Raw genomic sequence first — 18,004 nt, forward strand, 5'->3', positions numbered from 1 at the left:
CTCCCCACACCTCCCCACACCCCACACCTCACCACACCCCACACCTCCCCACACCCCACACCTCACCACACCCCACACCTCCCCACACCTCCCCACACCCCACACCTCCCCACACCCCACACCTCCCCGCTCCCCACACCTCCCCACACCCCACACCTCACCACACCCCACACCACCCCACATCCCACACCTCCCCACACCTTCCCACACCCCTCACCTCCCCGCACCCCACACCTCTCCACACCCCACACCTCCCCACACCTCCCCACACCCCACCCCTCCCCACACCTCCCCACACCCCACACCTCCCCACACCCCACACCTCCCCGCTCCCCACACCACCCCACACCCCACACCTCACCACACCGGACACCTCCCCACACCCCACACCTCCCCGCTCCCCACACCTCCCCACACCCCACACCTCACCACACCCCACACCTCCCCACACCCCACACCTCACCACACCCCACACCTCCCCACACCTCCCCACACCCCACACCTCCCCACACCCCACACCTCCCCGCTCCCCACACCTCCCCACACCCCACACCTCACCACACCCCACACCTCCCCACACCCCACACCGCCCCACACCTCCCCACACCCCACACCTTCCCGCTCCCCACACCTCCCCGCACCCCACACCGCCCCACACCTCCCCACACCCCACACCTCCAAACACCCCACACCTCCCCGCACCCCACACCTCCCCGCACCCCTCACCTCCCCTCACCCCACACCTCCCCACACCCCACACCTCCCCACACCCCACACCTCCCCGCACCCCACACCTCCCCGCTCCCCACACCTCCCCACGCCCCACACCTCCCCGCACCCCACACCTCCCCACACCCCACACCTCCCCGCACCCCACACCTCCCCGCACCCCTCACCTCCCCTCACCCCACACCTCCCCACGCCCCACACCCCCCCGCTCCCCCCACCTCCCCGCTCCCCACACCTCCCCACACCACCCCGCTCCCCACACCTCCCCGCACCCCACACCTCCCCACACCCCACACCTCCCCGCTCCCCACACCTCCCCACACCACCCCGCTCCCCACACCTCCCCACACCCCACACCTCCCCACACCCCACACCCCCCCGCACCCCACACCTCCCCGCTCCCCACACCTCCCCGCACCCCACACCCCCCCCACACCCCACACCTCCCCACACCTCCCCGCACCCCACACCTCCCCGCTCCCCACACCTCCCCACACCCCACACCTCCCCACACCCCACACCTCCCCGCACCCCACACCTCCCCGCACCCCACACCCCCCCCACACCCCACACCTCCCCACACCCCACACCCCCCCGCACCCCACACCTCCCCTCTCCCCACACCTCCCCGCACCCCACACCCCCCCCACACCCCACACCTCCCCACACCTCCCCGCACCCCACACCTCCCCACTCCCCACACCTCCCCACACCCCACACCTCCCCACACCCCACACCTCCCCGCTCCCCACACCTCCCCGCACCCCACACCCCCCCCACACCCCACACCTCCCCGCACCCCACACCTCCCCGCACCCCACACCTCCCCACACCCCACACCTCCCCACACCTCCCCGCACCCCACACCCCCCCACACCCCACACCGCACACCTCCCCGCTCCCCACACCCCCCCACACCCCACATCTCCCCACACCCCACACCCTCCCCACACCTCCCCGCTCCCCACACCTCCCCGCACCCCACACCTCCCCGCTCCCCACACCCCCCCACACCCCACACCTCCCCACACCCCACACCTCCCCACACCCCACACCTCCCCACACCCCACACCTCCCCACACCTCCCGACACCCCACACCTCCCCACACCCCACACCTCCCCACACCTCCCCACACCCCACACCCCACACCTCCCCACACCTCCCGACACCCCACACCTCCCCACACCCCACACCTCCCCACACCCCACACCTCCCCACACCCCACACCTCCGCACACCCCACACCTCCCCGCTCCCCACACCTCCCCACACCCCACACCTCCCCACACCTCCCCACACCCCACACCTCCCCACACCTCCCCAAACCACTCACCTCCCCGCACCCCACACCTCTCCACACCCCACACCTCCCCACACCCCACACCCCACACCTCCCCACACCTCCCCGCACCCCACACCTCCCCACACCCCACACCTCCCCGCACCTCCCCGCACCCCACACCTCCCCACACCCCACACCTCCCCACACCCCACACCTCCCCACATTTCCCCACACCCCACACCTCCCCACACCCAACATCCCCCGCTCCCCACACCTCCCCGCACCCCACACCTCCCCACACCCCACACCCCCCCGCTCCCCACACCTCCCCACACCCCACACCTCCCCACACACCACACCTCCCCACACCCCACACCCCCCCGCTCCCCACACCTTCCCACACCCCACACCACCCCGCACCCCACACCTTCCCACACCCCACACCTCCCCGCACCCCACACCTCCCCACACCCCACACCCCACACCTCCCCACACCTCCCCGCACCCCACACCCCCCCACACCCCACACCGCACACCTCCCCGCTCCGCACACCGCCCCACACCCCACACCTCCCCACACCCCACACCCTCCCCACACCTCCCCGCTCCCCACACCCCCCCACACCTCACACCTCCCCACACCCCACACCTCCCCACACCCCACACCCTCCCCACACCCCACACCACCCCACACCCCACACCTCCCCACACCCCACACCTCCCCGCACCCCACACCTCCCCACACCCCACACCTCCCCACACCCCACACCACCCCACACCCCACACCCCACATCTCCCCGCTCCCCTCACCTCCCCGCACCCCACACCCCACACCTCCCCACACCCCACACCTCCCCGCACCCCACACCCCACACCTCCCCACACCCCACACCTCCCCGCACCCCACATCCCACACCTCCCCGCACCCCACACCGCCCCACACCCCACACCTCCCCACACCCCACACCTCCCCGCACCCCACACCCCACACCTCCCCGCACCCCACACCGCCCCACACCCCACACCTCCCCACACCCCACACCTCCCCGCACCCCACACCTCCCCACACCACACACCCCACACCTCCCCACACCTCCCCACACCCCACACCTCCCCACACCCCACACCTCCCCACACCTCCCCACACCCCACACCTCCCCACACCTCCCCACACCCCACACCTCCCCACACCTCCCCACACCCCACACCTCCCCGCTCCCCACACCTCCCCACACCCCACACCTCACCACACCCCACACCTCCCCGCACCCCACACCTCCCCTCACCCCACACCTCACCACACCCCACACCTCCCCGCACCCCACACCTCCCCTCACCCCACACCTCACCACACCCCACACCTCCCCGCACCCCACACCTCCCCACACCCCACACCTCACCACACCCCACACCTCCCCGCACCCCACACCTCCCCTCACCCCACACCTCCCCACACCTCCCCACACCCCACACCTCCCCGCACCCCACACCTCCCCGCACCCCACACCTCCCCGCACCCCACACCTCCCCACACCCCACACCTCCCCGCACCCCACACCTCCCCACACCCCACAACCCCCGCTCCCCACACCTCCCCACACCCCACACCTCCCCACACACCACACCTCCCCACACCTCCCCACACCCCACACCTCCCCGCACCCCACACCTCCCCACACCCCACACCTCCCCGCACCCCACACCTCCCCACACCCCACAACCCCCGCTCCCCACACCTCCCCACACCCCACACCTCCCCACACACCACACCTCCCCACACCCCACACCTCCCCGCACCCCACACCTCCCCACACCCCACACCCCCCCGCTCCCAACACCTCCCCACACCCCACACCTCCCCACACACCACACCTCCCCGCACCCCACACCTCCCCGCTCCCCACACCTCCCCACACCCCACACCTCCCCGCACCCCACACCTCCCCACACCCCACATCTCCCCACACCTCCCCACACCCCACACCTCCCCACACCTCCCCACACCCCACACCTCCCCACACCCCACACCTCCCCACACCTCCCCACACCCCACACCTCCCCGCACCCCACACCTCCCCACTCCCCACACCTCCCCGCACCCCACACCTCCCCAGACCCCACACCTCCCCACACCCCACACCTCCCCAGACCCCACACCTCCCCACACCTCCCCATTCCCCACACCTCCCCACTCCCCACACCTCCCCGCACCTCGCACCTCCCCAGACCCCACACCTCCCCGCACCCCACACCTCCCCAGACCCCACACCTCCCCACACCTCCCCGCACCCCACACCTCCTCAGACCCCACACCTCCCCACACCCCACACCTCCCCAGACCCCACCCCTCCCCACACCTCCCCGCACCCCACACCTCCCCAGACCCCACACCACCCCACACCCCACACCTCCCCACTCCCCACACCTCCCCGCACCCCACACCTCCCCAGACCCCACACCTCCCCACACCTCCCCACACCCCACACCTCCCCACTCCCCACACCTCCCCGCACCTCACACCTCCCCAGACCCCACACCTCCCCACACCCCACACCTCCCCACACCCCACACCTCCCCACACCTCCCCATTCCCCACACCTCCCCACATCTCCCCACTCCCCACACCTCCCCGCACCCCACACCTCCCCACACCCCACACCTCCCCGCACCCACACCCCCCCGCTCCCCACACCTCCCCACTCCCCACACCTCCCCACACCTCCCCGCACCCCACACCTCCCCACACCCCACACCCCCCTGCTCCCCACACCTCCACACACCCCACACCTCCCCTCACCCCACACCTCCCCACACCCCACACCCCCCTGCTCCCCACACCCCCCCGCTCCCCACACCTCCCCACACCCCACACTGCCCCACACCTCCCCACACCCCACACCCCCCTGCTCCCCACACCTCCCCGCACCCCACACCTCCCCACTCCCCACACCTCCCCGCACTCCACACCTCCCCACACCCCACACCTCCCCGCACCCCACACCTCCCCATACCCCACACCTCCCCACACCTCCCCACTCCCCACACCTCCCCACACCTCCCCACACCCCACACCTCCCCGCACCCCACACCTCCCCGCACCCCACACCCCCCCGCACCCCACACCTCCCCACTCCCCACACCTCCCCACTCCAACCTCCCCACACCCCAAACCTACCCACACCGCACACCCCCCTGCTCCCCACACCTCCCCACACCCAACACCCCCCCGCTCCCCACACCTCCCCGCACCCCACACCTCCCCACACCCCACACCCCCCCGCTCCCCACACCTCCCCACACCCCACACCCCCCCGCTCCCCACACCTCTCCACATCCCACACCTCCCCACACCCCACACCTCCCCACACCCCACACCTCCCCACACCCCACACCCCCCCCACACCCCACACCTCCCCGCACCCCACACCTCCCCACACCCCACACCTCCCCACACCTCCCCACACCCCACACCTCCCCACACCTCCCCACACCCCACACCTCCCCACACCTCCCCACACCCCACACCTCCCCGCACCCCACACCTCTCCACACCCCACACCTCCCCACACCCCACACCTCCCCACTCCCCACACCTCCCCAGACCCCACACCTCCCCGCACCCCACACCTCCCCGCACCCCACACCTCCCCACACCCCACACCTCCCCACTCCCCACACCTCCCCAGACCCCACACCTCCCCGCACCCCACACCTCCCCGCACCCCACACCTCCCCACACCCCCACCTCCCCACACCTCCCCACACCTCACCGCACCCCACACCTCCCCACACCCAACACCCCCCCGCTCCCCACACCTCCCCGCACCCCACACCTCCCCACACCCCACACCCCCCCGCTCCCCACACCTCCCCACACCCCACACCTCCCCACACACCACACCTCCCCACACCCCACACCTCCCCACACCTCCCCACACCCCACACCCCCCCGCACCCCACACCTCCCCGCTCCCCACACCCCCCCACACCCCACACCCCACACCTCCCCACACCTCCCCGCACCCCACACCTCCCCACACCCCACACCTCCCCACACCCCACACCCCCCCGCACCCCACACCTCCCCGCTCCCCACACCCCCCCACACCCCACACCCCACACCTCCCCACACCTCCCCGCACCCCACACCTCCCCACACCCCACACCTCCCCACACACCACACCTCCCCACACCCCACACCGCCCCGCTCCCCACACCTCTCCACATCCCACACCTCCCCGCACCCCACACCTCCCCACACCCCACACCCCCCCGCACCCCACACCTCCCCGCTCCCCACACCCCCCCACACCCCACACCCCACACCTCCCCACACCTCCCCGCACCCCACACCTCCCCACACCCCACACCTCCCCACACCCCACACCCCCCCGCACCCCACACCTCCCCGCTCCCCACACCCCCCCACACCCCACACCCCACACCTCCCCACACCTCCCCGCACCCCACACCTCCCCACACCCCACACCTCCCCACACACCACACCTCCCCACACCCCACACCGCCCCGCTCCCCACACCTCTCCACATCCCACACCTCCCCGCACCCCACACCTTCCCACACCCCACACCTCCCCACACCCCACACCTCCCCACACCCCACACCTCCCCACACCCCACACCCCCCCGCACCCCACACCTCCCCGCTCCCCACACCTCCCCACACCCCACACCCCCCCGCACCCCACATCTCCCCGCTCCCCACACCTCCCCACACCCCACACCCCCCCGCACCCCACACCTCCCCGCTCCCCACACCCCCCCGCACCCCACACCTCCCCGCTCCCCACACCTCCCCACACCCCACACCTCCCCACACCCCACACCTCCCCACACCTCCCCACACCACTCACCTCCCCGCACCCCACACCTCTCCACACCCCCCACACCTCCCCACACCCCACACCTCCCATACTGCCCACACCTCCCCGCACCCCACACCTCCCCACACCCCACACCTCCCCGCACCCCACACCTCCCCTCACCCCACACCTCCCGACTCCCCACACCCCCCTGCTCCCCACACCCCCCCGCACCCCACACCTCCCCGCTCCCCACACCCCCCCGCACCCCACACCTCCCGCTCCCCACACCTCCCCACACCCCACACCTCCCCAACCCCCACACCTCCCCACACCCCACACCTCCCCACACCTCCCCACACCACTCACCTCCCCGCACCCCACACCTCTCCACACCCCCCACACCTCCCCACACCCCACACCTCCCCACTCCCCACACCTCCCCGCACCCCACACCTCCCCACACCCCACACCTCCCCACACCCAACACCCCCCCGCACCCCACACCCCCCCGCTCACCACACCTCCCCACACCCCACACCTCCCCGCACCCAACACCTCCCCGCACCCCACACCCCCCCGCACCCCACACCTCCCCGCACCCCACACGCCCCCGCACCCCACCCCCCCCCCCCGCACCCCACACCTCCCCGCACCCCACACCCCCCCGCACCCCACACCTCCCCACACCTCCCCGCACCCCACACCCCCCCGCACCCCACACCTCCCCACACCCCACACCCCCCCGCACCCCACACCCCCCCCGCACCCCACACCCCCCTGCACCCCGCACCCCACACCTCCCCGCACCCCACACCCCCCCGCACCTCACACCTCCCCACACCCCACATCTCCCCACACCTCCCCGCACCCCTCACCTCCCCACAACCCCCGCACCCCACACCTCCCCGCACCCCACACCTCCCCACACCCCACACCTCCCCGCACACCCCCACACCCCACACCTCCCCGCACCCCTCACCTCCCCACAACCCCCGCACCCCACACCTCCCCACACCCCACACCTCCCCACACCCCACACCTCCCCGCACCCCACACCTCCCCACAACCCCCGCACCCCACACCTCCCCGCACCCCACACCTCCCCACACACCCCCGCACCCCACACCTCCCCACACCCCACACCTACCCGCACCCCACACCTCCCCACACCCCCCCGCACCCCACACCTCCCCACACCCCACACCTCCCCGCACCCCACACCTCCCCACACCTCCCCGCACCCCACACCTCCCCACACCCCACACCCCCCTGCTCCCCACTCCTCCCCGCACCCCACACCCCCCCGCACCCCACACCCCCCCGCTCCCCACACCTCCCCACACCCCACACCTCCCCACACCCCACACCCCCCTGCTCCTCACACCTCCCCGCACCCCACACCCCCCCGCACCCCACACCCCCCCGCACCCCACACCTCCCCGCACCCCACACCTCCCCACACCCCACACCCCACCGCACCCCACACCTCCCCACACCCCACACCTCCCCACACCCCACACCTCCCCGCACCCCACACCTCCCCGCACCCCACACCTCCCCACACCTCCCCGCACCCCACACCTCCCCACACCCCACACCCCCCTGCTCCCCACACCTCCCCGCACCCCACACCCCCCCGCACCCCACACCCCCCTGCTCCCCACACCCCCCCACACCACACACCCCCATGCTCCCCACACCCCCCCGCACCCCACACCCCCCTGCTCCCCACACCTCCCCGCACCCCACACGTCCACACACCCCACACCCCCCGCTCCCCACACCCCCCCGCACCCCACACCTCCCCACACCCCACACCTCCCCGCACCCCAAACCCCCCCGCACCCCACACCCCCCCGCTCCCCACACCACCCCGCACCCCACACCTCCCCACACCCCACACCTCCCCGCACCCCACACCTCCCCGCACCCCACACCCCCCCGCACCCCACACCCCCCCGCTCCCCACACCACCCCGCATCCCACACCTCCCCACACCCCACACACCCCCGCTCCCCACACCTCCCCGCACCCCACACCTCCCCACACCCCACACCCCCCCGCTCCCCACACCTCCCCACACCCCACACCTCCCCACACCTCCCCGCACCCCACACCTCCCCACACCCCACACCTCCCCGCACCCCACACCTCCCCACACCCCACACCCCCCTGCTCCTCACACCTCCCCGCACCCCACACCCCCCTGCTCCCCACACCTCCCCACACCCCACACCTCCCCGCACCCCACACCTCCCCACACCTCCCCGCACCCCACACCTCCCCACACCCCACACCCCCCTGCTCCCCACACCTCCCCGCACCCCACACCCCCCTGCTCCCCACACCCCCCCGCACCACACACCCCCCTGCTCCCCACACCCCCCCGCACCCCACACCCCCCTGCTCCCCACACCTCCCCGCACCCCACACGTCCACACACCCCACACCCCCCGCTCCCCACACCCCCCCGCACCCCACACCTCCCCACACCCCACACCTCCCCGCACCCCACACCCCCCCGCACCCCACACCCCCCCGCTCCCCACACCACCCCGCACCCCACACCTCCCCACACCCCACACCTCCCCGCACCCCACACCTCCCCGCACCCCACACCCCCCCGCACCCCACACCCCCCTGCTCCCCACACCACCCCGCACCCCACACCTCCCCACACCCCACACCCCCCCGCTCCCCACACCTCCCCGCACCCCACACCTCCCCACACCCCACACCCCCCCGCTCCCCACACCTCCCCACACCCCACACCTCCCCACACCTCCCCGCACCCCACACCTCCCCACACCCCACAACTCCCCACACCCCCCGCTCCCCACACCCCCCCGCTCCCCACACCACCCCGCACCCCACACCTCCCCACACCCCACACCCCCCCGCTCCCCACACCTCCCCGCACCCCACACCTCCCCACACCCCACATCCCCCGCTCCCCACACCTCCCCACACACCACACCTCCCCACACCCACACCTTCCCGCACCCCACACCTTCCCACACCCCCCGCTCCCCACACCTCCCCGCACACCACACCTCCCCACACCCACACCTTCCCGCACCCCACAACTCCCCACACCCCCCGCTCCCCACACCTCCCCGCACCCCACACCCCCCCACACCCCACACCCCCCTGCTCCCCACACCTCCCCCGCACCCCACACCTCCACACACCCCACACCCCCCCGCACCCCACACCCCCCTGCTCCCCACACCTCCCCGCACCCCACACCCCCCGCTCCCCACACCTCCCCGCACCCCACACCTCCCCCGCAACCCACACCTCCCCACTCCCCACACCCCCCGCTCCCCACACCTCCCCGCACCCCACACCTCCCCGCTCCCCACACCCTTCCGCTCCCCACAACACCCCGCACACCACACCCCCCCACGCTCCCCAACCCTCCCACTCCCCACACCTCCCCGCTTCCCACACCCCCTCTGCTCCCCACACCCCCCTGCTCCCTACATCTCCCCGCACCCCTCCCCGCATCCCTCCCCGCTCCCTACAACCCCCCACTCCCCAAACCACCCTGCACCCCTCCCCGCACCCTACACCTCCACGCATCCCAACCCTCCACACCTCTCCATACCCCACACCCCATGCCAACACTCTCTCATGCACACGCTCTCTCTCTCGCACACGTTCTCTCTCTCGCACACGCGCTCTCTCGCCCACGCACGCTGTCTTGCACGCGTGCCGTCTTGCACGCGCTCTCTCTCGCACGCGCTCTCTCATGCACATGCTGTCTCTCGCACACACTCTCTCTCTCGCACACGTTCTCACTCACACACGCTCTCTCGTGCACACGCGCTCTCTCTCGTGCACACGCGCTCTCTCTCTCGTGCACACGCCTGCTCTCTCTCGTGCGAACGCTATCTCGCACGCACGCTCTCTCTCGTGTGCACGCTCTCTCTCGTGCACACGTGCTCTCTCTCGTGCACACGCGCTCTCTCTCGTACACACGTGCTCTCTCTCGTGCACACGCGCTCTCTCTCGAACACACGCGTTCTCTCTCGTGCACAAGCTCTCTCTCTCGTACACACGCGCTCTCTCTCGTACACACGCGCTCTCTCTCGTGCACACGCGCTCTCTCTCGTGCACACGCACTCTCTCGTGCACAAGCTCTCTCTCTCGTGCACCCGTGTGCTCTCTCTCGTGCACATGCATGCTCTCTCTCGTGCACATACACTCTCTGGTGCACACGCGCACTCTCTCGTGCACACGCGCACTCTCTCGTGCACACGCGCTCTCTCTCGTGCACACGCGCTCTCTCTCGTGCACACGCACTCTCTCGTGCACAAGCTCTCTCTCTCGTGCACCCGTGTGCTCTCTCTCGTGCACATGCATGCTCTCTCTCGTGCACATACACTCTCTGGTGCACACGCGCACTCTCTCGTGCACACGCGCACTCTCTCGTGCACACGCGCACTCTCTCGTGCACATGCGCTCTCTCTCGTGCACACGCGCTCTCTCTCGTGCACAAGCTCTCTCTCTCGTGCACCCGTGTGCTCTCTCTCGTGCACATGCATGCTCTCTCTCGTGCACATACACTCTCTGGTGCACACGCGCACTCTCTCGTGCACACGCGCACTCTCTTGTACACATGCTCTCTCTCTCATGCCCATGCTCTCTCTCTCGTGCACATGCTCTCTCTTGCACAGGCTCTCTCTCTCTCTCGCGCACGCTCTCTCGTGCACGCGCTCTCTCTCTCTCTCTCGTGCACACGCACTGTCTCGTGCACCCGCGCGCTCTCTCTTGTGCACATGCGTGCTCTCTCTCGTGCACATGTGCTCTCTCTCTCTCACACACGCGCTCTCTCACACAAGATTTGGAGATGCCGGTGTTGGACTGGGGTGTACAAAGTTAAAAATCACACGACACCAGGTTATAGTCCAACAGATTTAAGTGGAAGCACACTAGCTTTCAGAGCGACGCTCCTTCATCAGGTGATTGTGGAGGGCTCGATCGTAACACAGAATTTATAGCAAAAATTTGCAGTGTGATGTAACTGAAATTATACATTGAAGAATTGATTGTCTGTTAAGCCTTTCATCTGTTAGAATACAGTGATAGTTTCACTTCTTTCATGTGTAAATCACAAAACCCTTTTTTTTTGCATTCTCGGATTAGCTGTTAACAATGGTGATAGCTAGACAATGTGTTGAAGGTGTTAGCCCCCTGTGTTCCCTGTCTATGACCTGATGTTTAGATTGATTCCAATCTAAAAAGTGAGATAACAGAGTTTTACATAAATTCATGCAGTTTTTGAGCTCAGAGTTCTACATGAATGTATGTGGTTTTTGAGCAAAGTACAAATTCACCCCACAAAATATATGTGTGCATGTGGGTCTTTGTCTGTCTGTCTGTCTGGGTTGGGGTTATGAGTGTGAGAAAGTGTATGTGTGTGTGTGTGTTATAGTGAGTGCAGAGTGTCTTAAGTCTCTGAGAGGGTGCATGTGTGAGTGTGGGAGTGTGTGTGTCTGTAAGGGTGTGTGTGGGTGTCTGTGTGCGCGTCTGTGTGTCCGTGTGTATGTGTGTATAGGAGTGCCTGTGAGAGTGTGTGTGTGTGTAGGAATATCTGTGTGTGTGTAGTGCAATGGTGATCACCTGTAATGTGACATGAACCCAAGGTCCTGGTTGAGGCCCTCCCTATGGGTACCGAACTTAGCTATCAGCTTCAGCTCGGCCACTTTCCTCTGCTGCCTGTCTCGAAGTCCACCTTGGAGGATGGTCACCCGAAGGTCTGAGGCTGAAGTGTTCCCCAACTGGGAGGGAACCCTCCTGTCTGTTGATTGTTGTGCGGTGCCCATTCATCCGTTGCCGTAGTCTTTGCTCGGTTTCCCCAATGTACTATGCCTCTGGGCATCCCTGCCTGCAACGTATAAGATAGACAATGTTGGCTGAGTCACATGAGCACCTGCCATGTACAAGGTGGGAGGTGTTCCCACGTGTAATGGTGGTATCTATGTCCACACTCTGACACGTCTTGCAGTGTCCACCATGACAGGGTTGTATGGAGTTGTCAGCCAACGGTGTCTATCTTATACGTTGCAGGCAAGGATGCCCTGAGGCCAAGTATAATGTCAGGCCAAGGTTTGTAAAGTTGTGGCAACACAGAGTGAGGCCATCTTGACAAAAGAGTCACAGCTCGATAGGATAGTGAAGAAGGCTTTTGTTATGCTTTCCTTTATTGGTCAGAGCATTGCGTATAGGGGTTTGAAGGTCATGTTGCGGCTGTACAGGGCATTGGTTAGGACACTTTTCGCATTTTGAATTCGATTCTGGTCTCTCTGCTATAGGAAGGATGTTGTGAAACTTGAAAGAGTTCAGGGTGGATAGGGAGAGCCTTTTTCCTCAGATGGTGATGGCTACCATGAGGGGATAGAGCTTTAAATTGTCATAGATACCGGACAGCTGTCAGAGGTAGTTTCTTTACTCAGAGTAGTAGGGGCGTGGAACGCATTGCCTGTAACAGGAATAGACTCACCAACCTTAAGTTGGTTATTGGATAAACATACAGACAAAAATGGAATAGTAGATGGGCTTCAGATCGGTGCTACAGCGAGGGCTGAAGGGCCTGTACTGCGCTGTAATGTTCAATTTCTATGTTCTAAAAGATTTACAAGGATGTTGCCAGGGTTGGAGGATCTGAGCTACAGGGAGAGGCTGAACAGGCTGGGGCTGTTTTCCCTGGAGCATCAGAGGCTGAGGGGTGACCTTATAGAGGTTTACAAAATTATGAGGGGCATGGATAGGGTAAATGGATAAAGTCTTTTCCCGGGGTGGGGGAGTATATGGAGTCCAGAATTAGAGGGCATAGGTTTAAGGTGAGAGGGGAATGATTTATAAGGGGCAACTTTTTCACACAGAGGGTGGTGCACGTATGGAATGAGCTGCCAAAGGAAGTGGTGGAGGCTGGTACAATTACAGCATTTAAAAGGCATCTGGATGGGTATATGAATAGGAAGGGTTTAGAGGGATATGGGCCAAGTGCTGGCAAATGGGACTAGATTAGTTTAGGATATCTGTTCAGTATGGATGAAATTGATGTTAAACATGTGTTGTTACATCTCACCATCATGCGTCTCTTCCGCTCTCTTTCACAGACCCCATGGTGACAACCACTGAGAGGCTGTTTCCCTGGACCAACCAGCATTGCTGGATAAACATTGGTCCCCATAACAAGACTCACCCTTTAGGTTTTATGTTTGCTTTTTGAGATGGTATTTATTTGTATATGTTGTAAAAGCCCTGTAAATATTTTGTACAGTAGTTTCATATGACTGTTGCCAAAATAATGTAGAAATTTTATGTATTATGGTTTCCAAAGATGCACAATGTACTACCGGGGAGGGGGACAATAAGTGAAAGAACTGCCGATGCTGAAGCAGAAATTGCTGGAAAAGCTCAGCAGGTCTGTGGAGAGAAATCAGAGTTAAATTACAGATCCTCAGGACAGTTCTGAGGAAGGGTCACTGGACCCAAAACTGCTTTCTGTCCACTGATGCTGCCAGAGTTTTTCCAGCAATTTCTGTTTCTCTTGCAGTACATTGAGACCATGGTACAGTCTATAGTACACTGTCCATCCCCCCCCCCCCCCCCACCATGCCTGTTATAATGGTTGAGCCCTCACAGCTCCTGTGAAAATGCTCTTAAAGCCACAGTCCCACCAACTTTTGTTAAAAACCTTTCATTAAAAACCCAACTTGTCTTGGGTTTTTAATGAAAGGTGGATTTAATGAAAGAAGTGGATTTAGTATTCACTGCTCTAACATAATGCACATAAAACACACCACTGTGTTTCAGAGCATCCAGCAGTTTGTGGATAACTTTAACCAGCTCGGTATTCTCAGACAGCCCCAGGATAGCTGGTGCCTCGTCAGTTCTGAACTTTGATCGTAGCTCTCCAAGATTAGCATTAATCGCTCGAACACTGGAGAAAAACGGTCGCTTTCAAACAAAAGACTAATTTTCTTCACTTTATTGGAACATTTGTATTAGGTTATGAAAACAGTGGGAGATTACTCCAGGATTATGTGCAAGCAGAATTTATAAATTGAGCTGTTCTGTGTGTAATGCTAACTCAGCCTAACCTCAGTCTCTGGTACAAGCACTTTACTGAACTTTAGATCAGGCCTGTCTGAACTCCACGTGCGATGATCCCAGGAAATGTTAATGGGAATCAGGAATCTGAGCCTAAGAATTTTACAATCTGGTTTGACCTGTATTTTTTTAGATTAGATTCCCTACAGTGTGGAAACAGGCCATTTGGCCCAACAGGTGAAGAGTAACCCACCTAGACCCATTGCCTTGCCCTATATTTAACCCTGACCAGTGCACCTAACGCTCTGCGGCAATTTAGCATGGTCAATCCACCTGACCTGCACATCTTTGGATTGTGGGAGGAAACCGGAGCACCCGGAGGAAACCCACGCAGACACGGGGAGAATGTGCAAACTCCACACAGTCAGTCGCCTGAGGCCGGAATCGAACCTGGGTCCCTGGCGCTGTGAGGCAGCAGTGCTAACCACTGAGCCACCGTGCCGCCCACAAGACTACCGCCAGTAACCAGGCTGCATGTGCCCGGTTTTGAACAGGAACCTGGATGTGAGGGGAACTACAGAAATGGAACAAATTGAAGGGATGCTTTGTAATTGAGTTCCATTGACTGGGCCTGTCCTCCTACTGTTCAATAAAAGTATGGATTTCAGAAGCTCTTCACCTAAAGCCCCAGCTGAGAAAGGTTAACGTGGAGGTGCACTGAATGGCTTACTGCTGCGATGCTCCATGCAGTTAGTGAGCATTTATGACACATCAGGTTATATGTCACTAGAATAACCAGGGTATCACAGAGTGAAGTCGTGTGACAGGAAACGATATTGTGTGCAGACACGAGGGCTCGTTAAGTTGAAGTCGGGTCATGTTGATGTAAATATGTATAGGTTCAGTTCGCTTCAATAAACCAGCTGACTCAAACCAGCACGTTGTCAGTATTTGCAGGCGGCATGGGGGCTTAGTGAAGGAGGCGGGAATATCCTTTCAGCTTTGTCAGGATTTGTTTACTAGAACCAAGGGGTGAGGCAGCGATGGTAGTGGCTGATAGTTCCAGCCTTGTTGGGCCAGCACCAACAGGAAAGGCAGTTTGAAAGAAAATTACACCCTGGCTGAGCAGGCATCAGATAGACAACTACTGGAGGCCAACGGGGTCCTGCTCAAAATACACACCACAATGGTGTGGCCTATCTTCACGAGACTGAAACAGGACGTGGAGCTTCTGGATCAGTGGTGCTGGAAGAGCACAGCAATTCAGGCAGCATCCGAAGACAGGCAAAATCGACGTTTCGGGCAAAAGCCCTTCATCAGGAATTTTTATTCCTGATGAAGGGCTTTTGCCCGAAACGTCGATTTTGCCTGTCTTCGGATGCTGCCTGAATTGCGGTGCTCTTCCAGCACCACTGATCCAGAATCTGGTTTCCAGCATCTGCAGTCATTGTTTTTACCTTTTAGGACGTGGACCTCGCAGACCGACAGTGATTGTACTGTCAATGGCCTAGTTCAGCAGGTCCCCACAAACGGCTTCCTCTTGGCCAGCTGCCACACACTATCGTGTGTTCAGTTCAATCTGGGAATTCCAAGCACAAGGGTGTCACACTCCGATGGGGTTGGTTTTACTTATCCCATCACCTCCCTGAGGCTTCTCACTCTCAACTTCAGTGTTAAAAAAAAAATCACACAACACCAGGTTACAGTCGAATAGGTTTATTTGGAAATTCTAGCTTTTGGAGCGGTTCTCCTTCATCAGGTAGCTAGCGTAGCAGGATCCTGTCCTACAGTTACCTCATAAAAGAGCAGTGCTCCGAAAGCTAGTGCTTCCAAATAAACCTGTTGGACTATAACCTGGTGTTGTGTGATTTTTAACTTTGTCCACCCCAGTCTAACACTGGCACCTCATAAATATTCACAGTTCTTACACAGGAGACTAAGCTAATGTTCCTTTAGCTGGTCTCTGGTTGCAGACACACCACTTTGTAACCTGTAACGTTGTAGGAGAGTTGGAACACACATATTAATCCAACAGTGGAAGGTAATAGTGGAACTAGCTGCAGCTTATATCAGTAAGACTTTAAAACTGCCCATTACATTGAACTAATCCGGGCGGGTAGATTAGACTGTATCAGTAATGCGTCACATCGGTTCAATGACACAAATCAAAGCTCATCACTCCCCTCTCTCAGCTCCTCAGTACGAAGGGCCCCTGGGTGAAGAACAGGCCTCTCGGTACATGGAGCAATGATGGTGGTTACTGTCCATGGGGTCCGAAAGGTCCCAGGAGGCTAACAGCTATCAGCAACTGCCCATTCAGTCAGTGCTCAGCTTGAACTCCACCCAACCCGGGTTAGTTCAATGTAATGGGCGGTTTTAAACTCTTACACCCAGGAGACAGCACGGTGGTAGTGTTGAGCCAGGAGGCCCAGCATCTGAGCTGCTGCACAGGTACATTAGAAACGAGTGCAGCCGAAAGGGCAGCTGGGTAACTGACTGTAGGCGAGGTCCCTCCTTCGGAGGAACGAGGGATCTGCAGGTTGATCGACCAGGCGCACGTATGGCAAAGTGTGTTTACAGGTCAGCGGAGGTTTCGGTTATCTCAACTGTCGACGGTTGTAAGAGGGCCAGTGCTCCAGTCACCATGAAAACAGGTCAAACACCGCCCTGATGCACTCCAAACAGTCTAGGAAACCGAGAGAGCATTTTGTGAGATGAATGAGGATAATCTGGTCTCCATAGCCATCAGCAATGAGGTCCACAGATTCCCCACCCTCTGGATGAAGAAATTCCTGCTCAGCTCAGCTCATTCCCTTCACTGTGAGGCTATGCCCTTGGGTCCTAGTCTCTCCACTTGTATAAGCATCTTCTCCATATCCACTCTATCCAGGCTTGTCAGCGTCTTGTAAGTTTCAATCAGATTCCCCACCCCCCCCACATCCTTCTAAACTCTAATGAGTACAGACGTAGTCCTCATCCACTCCTCATGTGACAAGCCCTTCATCGCTGGGATCATGCTTGGTAACCCTCCTGTGGGCCCCCCTCCAAGGCCAGCACATCTTTTCTTTGGATACGGGGCTGACACCTGCTCACAGTATTCCAAA

The sequence above is a fragment of the Chiloscyllium plagiosum genome, unplaced genomic scaffold (assembly GCF_037043375.1).
Source record: "Chiloscyllium plagiosum isolate Xiang-an unplaced genomic scaffold, Cpla_swu_hap1 HiC_scaffold_28, whole genome shotgun sequence".
Classification (NCBI taxonomy): Eukaryota; Metazoa; Chordata; class Chondrichthyes; order Orectolobiformes; family Hemiscylliidae; genus Chiloscyllium; species Chiloscyllium plagiosum.